Below are 14,352 nucleotides of genomic sequence, written 5' to 3' on the forward strand. Positions count from 1 at the left end.
TTTTGCTGTTCTAGAAGCACAGGACTGGAAGAGACTTAAGGAGTTAAATTAACTCCTTAAGTTCAGCCTTCAGGCTCTAATCCTTTCAGAAAGGTTCACATCATCCAGAGAAAGAAAAACCATAATCTCTTCTACTTTACTATGATTAATCTCTCTACAATTTTCCCAACATTTTTTTTCACAATTTCCTGATTTTTTTTTCTTTTTAGACCAGTGGAACACGAATCAGGAGCTCTATATTCCAGTCCCAGTTCTCTTGTTAACTATCTATTGAGATTCTTGATTAGACAATATTTCTGGGGCTCAGTTTCCTCATTTGTAAAATGGTCATCATAATACCTCTTTTCCTGTGTCAAATGATGTACTTTTAAATAATAAGACAGTGAAATGGAATTAGGTCATACTGCTTCTTTATGTATTTTCAGGTTTGATTTTTGCCCTTTGGAAAATTACAGTGAGAGAGAGACCTGGAAGATTTGTTTAGAGGTCAGGCTCATTTCAAGAGTTTTGGTTTGGTTTTAAACAGCCTCAAGTTTAACTCACAGAAAACTTTGTTCAGGCCCTGGAGTCATTTATCTCTCAGCATATAGCATAAAGATTTCTGTTTTCTTTTATGATCATGGTCATGTGAGTAACAATCATCAACCTATCTAAGAGTATTCAGTCAATAAATGGATTCAGGGTACTTCTTAAAGGAGTGAGGAGGAATGTTTAAAAGATATTTTGAGAGTGAGGTAAAAGTTGACTTCAACAATAGCAACAACAAATAATAAAGCTCACAATTATAAAGTACTTTGCTTATATTAGCTCATTTGATTATCCCAAAAACCCTGTGAGGGAGGTAAGTCAAGTATAAGATGGTGATTACGATAATGACAATAGAGATAGGGACTGGAGCTGTGATTTCATTCAATAGGAAATGCCCAAATGAGGAAACTGCCTTTACCAATGTAGGTCAGGACCTTTTCTAAAATTTATTACCTCCAGCAGGGAGAGGTTAGGTGATTTGCCCATGGTCACATAGCCATCAATGACAATGGAAATATAATATAGATATAATAAATCACTTTTCATGTATATATATATATATATATATATATATATATATATATATATATGACACACATGCATACCTACACATATAGAATCTTAATTCAAGACTTGGAGTATATGGCATTCCTGAGAGATCTCATTTGATTCTCACAACAGTCTTGTGAGGTAGGAAGGACAAGTTAGAATTAGTAAATTCTAGTAAATTAGTAAATTTACTAGAATTACAGAATTAGTAAAATGCTTCATTAATAAAGAATAGCAGATTTCTATGTGTAGCTATCCTAAATTCTGGGGTCACTTTCATAAATCTCTACCATGCTTATAAATTAATGTATTCAAGTTGTAATTCAACTGGGATCTCCCAGGGCATTGCCTGCCTGCCTAAGTTGTTATTCTCATTTTATCCATGGGGAAACTGAGGCTCAAAAAATTAAGTGATTTGCTCATTGTCCTGCAGAGATTCAGTGTATGTTCTTTTGCTGTTGTTTAGTAATTCAGTCCTGTCTGATTCTTCATGACCCCATTTGGAGTTTTCTTGGCAAAGATACTAGAGTGGTTTGTTATTTATAGATGAAGAAACTGAGGCAAACAGGTTTAAGTGACTTGCCCAGGGTCACACAGCTAGTAAGTGTCTGAGGCCAGATTTGAACTTAGGTCTTCCTGACACCAGGCCTGGGGCTCTATCCACTGTGCTACCTCAATGTATGTTGAGAGCTTCCAAAAAAAAATTACTTTATTTCCAATTTGCTTCTATATTTATTTATAAAGGCTGTCTATTTTTATTTTAAAGGTCTTCTAACTTCATGTTACATATGGTGCTTTCAACGTTGTTGACATTCAAACGGTAGCCACTAATTGCCTTGAGATCTTCATATACTCTGAGCAGAATGTTTAATATTTAACACCATTTCTGAGGTTGCATGAAAAAGAAAAAGTTGTGGGCCTCTTGGTGCAGAATTAGTAAAATGCTTCATTAATAAAGAATAGCAGCTATCTGTGTGTAGCTATCCTAAATTCTGGGGTCACTTTCATAAATCTTTGCCATGCTTATAAATTAATGTATTCAAGTTGTAATTCAACTGGGATCTCTCAAAGCATTGCCTGCCTGCCTAACTTGTTTAATTTATGAATGTCTTTTCTCCCTTTATGCCAGCCCCATGGGTTTTTTGGAGGCCTAAGTTTTTTTTTTCCTTAATAATTCTCTATAATAACTTTGAAGAGGGGAAGCATCTGGTTCTGTCTTTTGAATTTTCCAAAGTTTGTGTGTTAAAAGAGAAAATGTGAGTGATGAAAAAATAGTAGATAAAGAATGCCCTAGGAGTAACAACTGGCCAGATCTACACATCATTTCTTCTATTCTTTTGATTACTGTTTTAGACAGAGTCAGTGTCAGAAAGCAAGCTGTGATCTTGATTGTAGATACATTCCTTAATGTGATAAGTGCTAGGAATGTCTATCTGAGATAGGCTTGGGGGGTTACTTAGGACTAATAGCTTTTGGACTGGCTTATAAGTGGCTTAAAACACGAGTGTTATCTCTGCTGTACTTTGAAAATATTAACTTTAGCAGCTGCTACATGTAAATAAGATTACAAGAAATAATGAACTTTGACCTTTGCCTATAATAAACGTTATCATCTATGTATCTATATGTGTGTGTGGGTACACTTGTATGTATGTAATATATACACACAAGTGTATATACGTATGCACATGTGTGCACACACACATATATTGCTTGAAGGTTTATAGAGCACTATGTAAATATTATCTCATTTTAGCCTCACTACAATCCTGTGAGCTAGATGTTATTATTATTCTCATTTTACAGATTAATGTTTAGTGCCTAGATAAACATTTCAAAACATAAAGATTGGGCATTTTTAGAAAATGAAATGGCTTCAAACTCAAGAGAACTGAGGACACTTTCAGTGGTACCAAGGGAAAAGAATGAAACCTCTCTCCTTCCAGTGAAGACAGACCAAACTGGCAAATTCTTCCCAAGGTAGTTAATAATCACCATGTAATCAGCTCACCAGAAAACCTTGTCACATGAGTCAGGCTGGATGTGGCCATAATTCAGCCCTGACTTTCTACCTCGTTGCCCATAGGAAATAAAAGATTCAGTGTGTGGAAATGTCTCGTACCTAACTGCTTGACTGCACTTAGAGGTGCCTCTGTGCAGGAATTGTTTTGTTGGTGTGCAGAACAGATGCTACCAGGTGCTAAGAAGACAGCTCTCATGGTCCAGGAGGCAGCCCGAACCTCACTTTAAAAAGACTCAGCCTTTAAAGGAATAGTGAAATCTACCTTCTGTTTGTACAGAGCTTTATAGTTATAAGGTGATTTAGAATCATAGATTTAAAGCTAGAAGACCTTACAGGGTATGAAGTGAGACCTGGAGGTTAAGTGACTTGCCCAGGGTCATACAACTAGGAAGTGTCCGAGGCAGGATTTGAACCATGGTCTTCCTGACACCAAGTCCAGCACTTTTGACCTTCACAATGACCCTATGGAGTAGGTATGGTAGATGGTAGTTTTCCTAATTTACAGAGGGGGCAGAAATAGGATAGAAATAGATGTTCAAGATATTTTGCATCTAAGTCTAGTGTGAGTCCCACCATACTATGTTTTCTTTTTTCCCCAAGTACATATAAAAACAAATTTTTAACATTCACTTAAAATTTTTTTGAGTTCCAAATTCTCTTTCTTCTTCCTTCACCCTTCCCTGCAATAGTAAGCAATTTAATACAGGCTATACATGTGCAGTCATGCAAAACATATTTCCATATTCGTCATGTTGTGAAAGAAAACACAGACCCCCCTCTTGCCCCCCAAGAAACAACAAAAAACAAACCATGAAAAAAATAAAGTGAAAAATAGTATGCTTTGATCTGCATTCAGACTCCATCAGTTCTTTCTCTGGATATGGATAGCATTTTCCATCATGGGTCCTTTGAAATCATCTTAGATCATTGTATTGCTGAGAATAGCTACGTTATTCACAGCTGATCATCACACATTATTGCTATGACTGTGTGCAATGTTCTCCCGAGTTCTATTCATTTCACTTTGCATCAGTTCATGTAAGTTTTTCTGAAATCATCCCGTTCATCATCATCTTATAGTACAATAGTATTCCATTACAATCATATACCACAACTTGTTCAGCAGTTCCCCAATTGATAAGCGTCCTCTCAATTTCCAAATCCTTGCCACCACAAAGAGAGCTTCTATAAATAATTTTTGTACAAATAGGTTCTTTTCTCTGTTTTTGGCTCTCTTTGGGATACCAACCTGGTAGTGGTATTATTGGATGAAAGAATATGCACAGTTTTCTAGCGCTTTGGATATAGCTCCAAAGTGCTCTCCAGAATATTTGGATCAGTTCATAACTCCACCAACAGTGCATTAGTATTCCAATTTCCCCCTCCAACATTAATAATTTTCCTTTTCTCCAACATCCCTTCCAACATTTATCATTTTCCTTTTCTATCAATCTGATAGGTGTGAAGTAGCTCCTCAGAGTTGTTTTAATTTGCATTTCTCTAATCAGTAGTTATTTAAAGCATTTTTTCTTGACTTTAGATGGTTTTGAATGGGCAATGACTTCTGTTCTTATAAATTTGACTCAGTTCTCTACATACTTGAGAAATGAGGTCTTTATCAGAGATACTTGCTATAAAATTTTTCACCAGTTTTCTGCTTTTCTTCTAATCTTGGTTGCATTAGTTTTGTTTGCATACAACCTTTTAAATTTGATATAATCAAAATTATCTATTTTATATCTCATAACGTTCTCTATTGTTTGGTCATAAATTCTTCCTTATACATAGATTTTTAAAAACGTTTTTTAGGCAATTAGGGTTAAGTGACTTGCCCAGAGTGACACAGCTAGTAGGTGTCAAGTGTTTGGTCTTACAGGTAAACTGTTCCACGCTCCCCTAATTTGCTCATGGTATCATCCTTTATGTCTAAATCATGCACCCATTTTGACTTTATATTGGTATACAGTCTAAGATGTCAGTCTATTATACTATGTTTTAAAAAAAACAGAAAATAAGAAAGTTTTGGTCACTGGGGTAGCCTTAAATTTGGGTGGTGTTTTTTCAAGTTTGAACCTGTAAGAGAAATGTTCAGATTCACTAAAACTTCCCACTTTCATTCAGTGTTAACATATTTCTACCTCCTTTATTTCATCCATACTTTGATTCCCTCTCCCCACAACCTTCCCTATTGTCTGTTTATGCTTATTTTTGTTTTGTTTCATCTTCCAGAGACCCTCTTGGAATTATTGAATCTACAAACCATTTCCCTGACACTTAATTAGTTACATCGCCTTTGGAGAACAATATCTACAGAGAGGTAAGGGATCCAAAATTAGAGATTATACATAAACCAGGAAAGAAGGAACCAACTTATCTGTCCTACTAGGCCTTTCTCTTGTGGTTCCCTAACTGTTTTGGGGTTTTGGCACATAATTTGCCATATCTGTCTTGTAATTGACTCTTTTAGGGATTGGTGATAATTTTTCATTGGGTAGATTGTTTACAGCAACTGAATTAAAGTTCACTTGTTCTGTTTCCTTAAGAAATGGGAAGAGGGAAGGAAGGAAGGGGGAGAGAGAGAGAGCACATAGAAATCAGGAATGATAATGGGAGGAATCTGAGTCAGCTAACTGTTTACATTTGCTGAATCTGATTATCAACAAGCTTGAGTAGGTTAATCATCAAAATATTGGCAGGTGTCTGGTAGGCGATAGTGTGGTTGCTTCTAACGATGAAACCATGACAACAGTTGGTTTTTACAACTGTGCTGTATGGGTATGTGTGTGTGTATACATACATATGTATACACACACACATTTAAAGTGGGTCAAGGTGGAGAAAAAATGGTTGTCCTCCTTTAAGAAAGAGGTTATATGCTGAGCATATTTCGTTTTTAATTAACATTTATTTTAACACTCATCCCCTACCAACTTAAAAGGAAAAAACAACAACAAAAGCCTTGTAACAAATTTGCATAGTTCAGTAAAGCAAAATCCTACATCAGTCTTGTCGAAAAATATATGCTCAGTCTGTATATTTCAGTTCATTACCTCTCTATCAAGAGGTGAATTGCATAATACCTCATTATTTCTCTGGAATGTGGGTTGGTCATTGTACTGATCAGTTCTTTAGTCTTTCAAAGTTGTCTTATCTTTACAATGTCGTTATTGTATAAATTGGTTTTCTGGTTCTACCCACTTCATTTTGGTTCGGTTCATATAAGTCCTCCTATATTTCTCTGAGCTTGTCCCCCCTCATCATTACATACAATAATATTCCATTCCATTTATATGTTATAATTGTTCAGATATTCTGCAATTCATAGGCACCTCTTAGTTTCCATTTTTTTGCTACTACAAACTAGAAATACTTTTGTACATGTGAGTCTTTTTCCTTTTTCTTTGATCTTTTTGGGGTATAATCTAGTAGAGGTGATGATGGATCAAATGATATGTACGGTTTAGTGATATTTTGAGCATAGCTCCAAATTGCTTTCCAAAATGGTTAGATCAGTTCACAACTCTACTAACGGTACACTAACGTGCCTGTTTTCTTGAAGGCCCTCCGGCCATTCTCATTTTTGCCTTTTTGTTGTCTTTGCCAATTGATAGATATGAGGTGGAACTTCATAGTTGCTTTAACTTTCATTTCTTTAGTGATGAATGATTTAGAGCATTTTTTTCATATGGTTGCTGATAGCTGGGATGCTTTCCTTTGAGAACCAACTGTCTGCTTGTATCTTTTATTGATTTATTAATTGGAAATGGCTCTTATTTTTTGTAAGTATAAATCATTACCTTATATATTATGCAAATGAGACTCTTATCAGAGAAATTTGCTGGAAGTTCTTTTTTCCGCAGTTAATTCCTTCCCCTTCTAACTTTAGCTGCATGTTTGTATGATCTTCTCATGCAGAGTTAGCAAGTTCCATTCCATTCTTCATCCTTTCTAATAGCTCAGTTCTTTCAGTCTCTCTTCTGTTTCCTCTCATCAAACTCTCAGAACGGAACCAATCTACTCCCAGATCCTCAGATTTTCTTATCTAACTTCATCAGTACCCTTTGATTACTTGGAGGTTGTAAAGAGATTTGTTTCTTCTTCCCCATTAGAATGTTAGCACTACATAATCATAAGTTTATCTTTCTAGGTTCTTCCTGGCTCTTGTGTTTCCATTTCAAAGTTCCTACTCAGTTCTGTTCTTTTCATCGGAAATGTTTGGAAGTCCTCTGTTCTACTAAAAGTCTACTTTTTTCTCCTCTGGGGAATTATAACTCAACTTGTCAGGGTGTAAGTTATTCTTGATTGTAAACTTACACCTTTTACCTTTTGGAATATTGTATTGAATCTCAACTAGAAGCTGCTAGTTCTCATGTGATCCTGATTGTAGGTTGTTAGTACTTAATGTGTTCTGGGGTTTTGCAATATATTTTTTCTTTTACTTGTGAGCTCTGGATTTCAGCTGGAACATTTCTGGCACTTACTCTTTTGGGATTTCTTTTAGCAAGTGACTGGCAGATTTTTATATCTTTATTTTGCTCTCTGCTTCTAATATATCTGGAAGGTTTTCATTTGTGAGTTCTTTTTGTTTTTAATTTTGGTTTTCAGAGAGTTATGTTTCTTAAATTATTGCTCCTTGACCTGTTTTCCAGTTCAATTATCTTTGATATCTGATATCTTAGATTTTCTTAAATTTTCTTTTTTTGTACGTGATTTTGTTGTAATATTTTTGGAGCTTTACAGAGTTGTTGATTTCTGTGTGGTCTATTATGGTTTTCAGGGAGTTCATTACTTAGTTAAGGTTTTTCTTTTTCTTACAAGGTACTTATCCTTACAGTTCTTTCCTCCAGAGATTTTCTTTCATTTTTTCAATCTCTCATTTTATTTCTCCTAAGTAGTTATGTAACATTTATGGAAAATTAGTCTTTTCCCCCTTAAACCACTGCCTCATTGTTACAGAATTACTCCTTTTTTTTTTACAAGTCTCTAGATCTATAATAATTTTTTTTTATACTGGATGATGGTTTCTTGGATTAACTCATATCTCCAACTTTAATTCCTGAATTGGGGCTTTGTATCAGATTTAGGCTCTGCCCCCTACTACACTTCTTGGTGAGGTAAGCCCTGTTTGGTCTCACTAAGGGTGCCTCCAGTCTTCTAGGTTCCTTGGCTGCCACATGGGGCGAGGGGATAAGATTATTGAGTCATCCATGATAGCAGTGCTTCTGCATAGCCTCAACACAATTCTTTTGGGAGAATGAAAATGAAGACTCCTGTGGAAAATATTCCTAACTACATATAGTCTGTGCTTAACGTGCATTGTTTTAAACCCTGTTAGTTAGTATGGTATTGTGACAGTGGGTGGGGTGGCATAGGAAAATATTTATTAACATAATCAAACTTCCCTTGTCCAACTTAGGCTTTCTGACATCTTTAATCTCTCCATCTAGTTAACCACTTAGTGTTTTACCGTCTTGGCTTGGTTAACACTGCCCAGGATAATTACCGAGAGCAGCGTAGCAGCCAAGTATAAAATCCAAGTGATGCAAACAACACCCTCGCTCCGTCTTGTGATGGCTCCTGCTCCCATCTAAGCAATGTGGGAAGACTAACCCTGGCCTGTGACTGACAGTACACAAATGACATCCCTACTAAGTATTTGTCTTCTTGTGTGATGGAGCCTGAGTGAAGTGATTTCCCTAAGCAGACTGCCAGTTCTGAATATTATACGTAATAGCATATTATACCACTTAATTTGAACTTTGGAGGTTTAGTAATGATCTCTTGAATAATGAAGGTATTAAGCAACAACTAACCAAAATGCTATAGGGTTGTTAAGGAAAGGAATTCCCAGGCTTTGGGTTTTCTCGCAGATTTCCCCAAGTATTCACAAGCTACCAGTTTTCATCTTAAGAGCCTTGTACCTTCTTGTTCAGTCGTTTCAATTGTTTTCTACTCCCCGTGACCCCATTTGGGGCTTTCTTGGCAGAGACAGTGGAGTGGTTTGCCATTTCCTTCTCCAGCTCATTGTGCAAATGGGGAAACTAAGCAAACAGGGTTAAGTGACTTGTCCAGGGTCACACAGCTGGTAAGTGTCCGAGGCCAGATTTGAACTCAGGAAGATGTGTCTTCCTGACTCCAGGCCCAGCACTCTCTCCACTGTGCCACCTAGCTTCTCCCTTGTGCATTCTAGACATTTAATAAATTTAATTGGAGATAAAAAATAATTGGGTAAAGGGAATTCCCAAAACATGAATTAAAAATGTTGGATTTTGGGAAATAAAATGACTAATATGAGGTGACATTTCTATTCCTCATTTCTATAGCCTTTTGTTTATTTTGGGTGGATTGCTAGGATGATCCCTGTGGAGTTGTGGATCCCAGTGAAGAGATCCCATAGTGTTATAGGAGGTGATGCAGTCAACAAAATGTTGCCTGCCAAAAGGGGCATCAGAAAAACCTCAACATATGTAGGGAGTCCTTCTTCCATTTGGACTTTGCACGGGACAGCCTCTGTGATAGCGGCAAACTCTGGCAAGTATATGTCAGTTTTATACCTCATCTCATATTGTTTCCAGAGGATCACTGAATGGTGTTATCTCTATGTTGTAGGAGATGTATAACATCTTAGTGTGTGCATGATGGGCAGAGTGTTTAAACTGGAGTTTTCATATATGAAGTCAACAAACAAACATGGTGGAATCTTGTGTTCTCAGCACCTTTTAGTTATAACTTAGCTCTTAGCTCTTCTTTGTCATGTGTAAGTTTCATTTCTTTTCTTTGTGAAATGATGATGAGAGTGAGGGTAACTTAGCTGGGGACCTTTTCATCTTGAGTGATTTGGATGGTGGTGGGACTTTGGTTTCTAGCAGTAGGTTCCTAAGTATTTCTACCACACTCAAATGGCCTGGGCTTTTAGCTAAAAATTGGTAAAACATAGGTTCTTTGTTTTAGTTAGTTTGGTTTTTGAGCCTGGGTCTCCCCACCTCACATAGACTGGAAGTGCAGCAGCCCACTCATGGGACTGACCCCACTGCTATTTGGTACAGAATCTTTGACCCATTTTTTCCAACCTTGGCCAATTCACCCCTTCTTAGGCAGCCAGTGACCCCCTTGCCTCTGGGGCTCACCATATTGGTACCACAATTAGTACAGACAAACAAAAAGCCTTAAGCCAGGGGTGGGAAGCCTGTGGCCTTCTAGGCCCTCAAGTGCAGCCCTTTAACTGAATCCAACTTCACAGATTTGTTCGGTAAAACTTGGGACTCAGGCAAAAGACGGCACCCAAGGACCTAGAAGGCCACATGTGGTCTTGAGGCCTCAGGTTCCCCACTCCTGCCTTAACCCTATTGCAGTTCAGAACCCTGGAGCCCAAATGAGCCAACAGTCTCAGCCTCCTCACAGTAGCAGGATAGTTGAAATAACCCACTGAAGGAAAGAAGTATGTTTTGAATGTGTTACTGAGCACAGAGTAGTCTCTAAGGTGTTAGGGTTGAAATTTGGCAAAAGAACAGTATTTGTTAGGACAATTTGGGCAGTCTCCAAATGATCAATGGGCCTCCATGAAACACGCAGGACTGAATGAAGTCAGTGTATGGTCACCTGATTTTCCTTGTTTTCTCTATTAAGGGGAATGTTCTTGAGTTTGGAAAGAACAGAGCAAAAGTGGTTGACAGAGTTAAAACCCAGTATTTGGGCTCACCTCCCCTCATTTCACACTAAAAGATTGGATCTCCTGGAAGATAACTGACTCCCTCTGATTCTAGATACTCTGTGGCTCCATAGTCTAAAAACCAGTTCACAAGCCCTCACTGATGTGGCTACCTTTCAGTAGTCAGGCGGATATAGTCCGCAGCAAACTTATTTGCTGGGAGAGCACAGTGATAGAATATCATCTCCTAAAACTTAGGGTGCAATGGAAAGAGTGCTGAGCCTAGAGGCAGTAAGACCTGAGTTCATATCCAACCTTAGTAGGTGTGTGATCCTGGCATGCCACTTTTTTGTTTGCCTCAGTTTCCTCAACTGCAAAATGGAGATAATAAAGCACCTACCTTGAAGGACTGTTGTGAGGACCAAATGAAATAGTATCTGTAAAGTGCTTAGCACAGTCCTGGCCTGTAGTAGGTGATATATAAAGTATTTATTCCTTTCCCTTCCCTTTCCTCTCCCACAAGTACACATAGCACGATGTGGGGAAGTGGTTACGAGTAGAGACATGCAGGAACAAGTAGGGAATATGTATGGCCATTCTCTACCATTGAACACTGGCAGGTGCTTGCCAATTGATACTGCCATTGCTGATGTGAGTGGAGGAAAGAAAATCCCTCCCCCTTTCATTACCCTCTGCCTGAAGTATCCCTAATATTTGATGACTAGCTCCGCTCTCTGTGAAGCTCTACTACTAGTAGGGTTGGCTCCTCCACTTTTAAATGTAGCAGGAAACTCTCCTTCCCATCCACACATGTTGGTGAGTAGGTAGAGAAAAGGATCCTGGGGCAGTCTGGTAGGAGCAACATCTGTTAGGGCCTGTGGCATTAGGCTGGACTAGTGTTTTTCTCAAAAGGCCTGGGCATCTGTCCCTGAGACTTGATTAGTTAATGAAATGAAAGATGGAGCCCTTGAACTGTCCTGGTCCTCTAGGGAGAAAGAAAGGAGAGGAAGGAAGGAAAAGAAAGGAAGACCAGTTCACAAAAAGCCATTGCCCCTTAGACTTGATAAATATCACCCATTGCCTTACTAGTCAACATACTGTTCTAATCAGAGGCATTTTTGAATGGAAATGAAAGGGGCTGCTTCTATCTGAATCTGTCTTATATTCTTGCTAAATAACTATTTCATGATACTGTTAAGTAGCTTCTTTTTATGTCAAATTTTGTTCCATCTCAAACCTGAATCAATAGCCTCGTTGGACCTAATCCAAGATTGCCTTTGCTGATCTGGAACAGAAATTCTTGACCTATTCATATGAGAATGGGCCACTCAAAATATCCTGCATCAACATTTGTCACTGTTACTAGATCCCTTCATATCTTTTAATTTCATCAAGTGGATTGGGGAATCTCAATCAGGGGACTTCTGCTGACTGTTACTGCCTTCTTGGTATCAAGATAACTGAGGAAATGGTAACAGTCACCAGGCTGAGATGAACCAAATTCCCAAGGTTCTGGGTTGCCATCAGTGATGTTGGAGAAATTGTGGAGAAGCAGAGATGTTCTGAAAGAATGCAAAGGGGTTGCAGTTTAAAAAAAAAAGAGAGATGGTAGAATATTCAAACTATAGGCCAGTGAACTTGATTTGGATTCCTGGAAAATTCTAGAATGCATTTTTTTTTGGTTTTGTGTTTTTGGCTAGGCAATGGGGTTAAGTGACTTGCCCAGGGTCACACAGCTAGTAAGTGTTATGTGTGTGAGGCCAGATTTGAACTCAGGTCCTCCTGAATCCAAGGCCAGTGCACTATCCACTGTGCTACTTAGCTGCCCCTAGAATGCATTTTAAAGGGCTGGTTAGTGAATATTGAAAAAGGCAAGTGATGGTTACTTAGAATCAGTGTGGCTTCATCAAAAATTGCTTGATGTTAGGGTAAAAAAAGCCCCCCAAACCTTTTTTATATTCTAACAATTTGAGCTGTTTTAAAGCTGTTCTAAAGTTAAATGGGCTGCCTCAGGGTAGTGGGTTTCCTCTCTGGAAGTCTTCAAGCAGAGACTGAATGGCTACTTTGGGGCAATTTGGAGGAAATGATTCCTATTCAAGGGTACAGATTGGAACAGAGAACCTTCCAAGTTCCCTTCTAGGTCTGGGAAATTGTAATCATTAAACCAAATTGACTAGAATAATCTTTTCAGAGTCTTCTAAAAGAAGATTGTGCAAGCTGCTTATTAATTGTAGAAGAATATCCTATTTCTTAATAGTGGATTTCTTAAAGGGGCCAGGGGATGTCTATAGTAAAATATTAATATCATATCTTAAGTATTTTTAAAAATGTAGCAGAAATAAAGAGAGTAACCTTAAAAATACAGGCATATAGTGTGACTGGGAATCAGAAGATCCAGGTTCCTATGCCAGATCTAACAATGGTTACTTTGTGACATTGGACAAGTGACTTCACCTCTCCACATTGCAGTTTTCTCATCTCTAAAGTGAGGGATTTAGGGCAGGTAGCTGATGCAGTAGATAGAATGTCAGGCCTGGAGTTGGGAAGTCTTATCTTCATGAGTTCAAATCCGGCCTCAGACACTGTGTGTTCCTGGGCAAGTCACTTAACCCTATTTGCATCTGTTTCTTCATCTATAAAATGAACCAGAAAAGGAAATGGCAAACTACTTCAGTTGCCAAGAAAACCCAAATGGGGTCACGAAGAATTGGATATGGATGACTGAAAAACAACTGAACAGCAACAGCAGAGTGAGGGTTAGACTAAATGATGTCTGTGGTCCGTCCCAGTCCTATGACTCATCCCCATCTGAGGTAGAAGTAGAGAATCTTCAGTTTTGCGTTTTGGGCAGTGATGTCCAGGTAGTAGTTTTCTTAATGGGTTATAAAATAAAAAAGAGTTGGAAAGGAAGAATAGAAGACTGAGGATGCCAAGTCTAAAGTGGGTTGAGGTTGGGGAATGAGTTGGATGGTGGAGGGGGTAGTGATGATGGGCAAAGCCTAAGATAAGGGACCATCCAGGATACTTCACTAAAGAGTATGTGCTCTAGGCCAGAGGAAGCTCCATCCAACTGCACAGCATTCCGGAGTGAGAAGGGACAATCCATTCCTGATTCGATGCGTCACATCTCACCAAAGCGGTTATCCAGCCTCCACTCGAAGAGAAACGAGTGGTAACCACCGCCTCTGGAGGCAGCCCAATCCACTTTTATTTGGATCTAATGAGCAGCATAATGCTGGAGTACTCTGTAAGACTAACGCTAGTCCTTGAGTGTCAGGCAGACAGTTATCTGCACAGTGCTTTTGGGGAGGGTGGCTCTTTCTGTGGGGGAAAAGGAGTAGGGTGGATGAAAATATTTTGAAGGCATACACCACCATGCAATTTCCTCATTCTTCGGGTATACATGCAAGAATGCATAGCATAGAGAGAACATGCTACATATATGTCACAGTTTTAAAAGGGAAAGTCGAGGATACCAAGCCCTCAAAATGTCACTGTCGGGTTCAGTAAGATTTTTAATAATGTTTTTTTTCCCCAAATGGAGAAATGGAAATAAAAAGAAATTAGTTGGTGATAAGAGAAAACCTCATTTCTTCAGGAATCA

At 38.3% G+C, this 14,352-nt stretch overlaps 1 protein-coding gene across 14 annotated transcripts in view; it reads left to right on the forward strand.

The window, feature by feature from the left end:
* The window catches only part of LYPD6B (LY6/PLAUR domain containing 6B), a 216,965-nt gene that overhangs the window by 38,898 nt on the left and 163,715 nt on the right, over positions 1–14,352 (forward strand). For all 14 annotated transcript variants that reach the window (XM_078146842.1, XM_078146843.1, XM_078146841.1 and 11 more), the window contains exon 2: positions 5,330–5,417. The gene's annotated coding sequence lies outside the window, so the exon portion shown is untranslated. The remainder of the gene's footprint in view (positions 1–5,329; positions 5,418–14,352) is intronic.

Source organism: Phascolarctos cinereus, unplaced genomic scaffold (genome assembly GCF_003287225.1).
Source record: "Phascolarctos cinereus isolate Bilbo 61053 unplaced genomic scaffold, phaCin_HiC Scaffold_726;HRSCAF=1367, whole genome shotgun sequence".
NCBI classification, from domain to species: Eukaryota; Metazoa; Chordata; class Mammalia; order Diprotodontia; family Phascolarctidae; genus Phascolarctos; species Phascolarctos cinereus.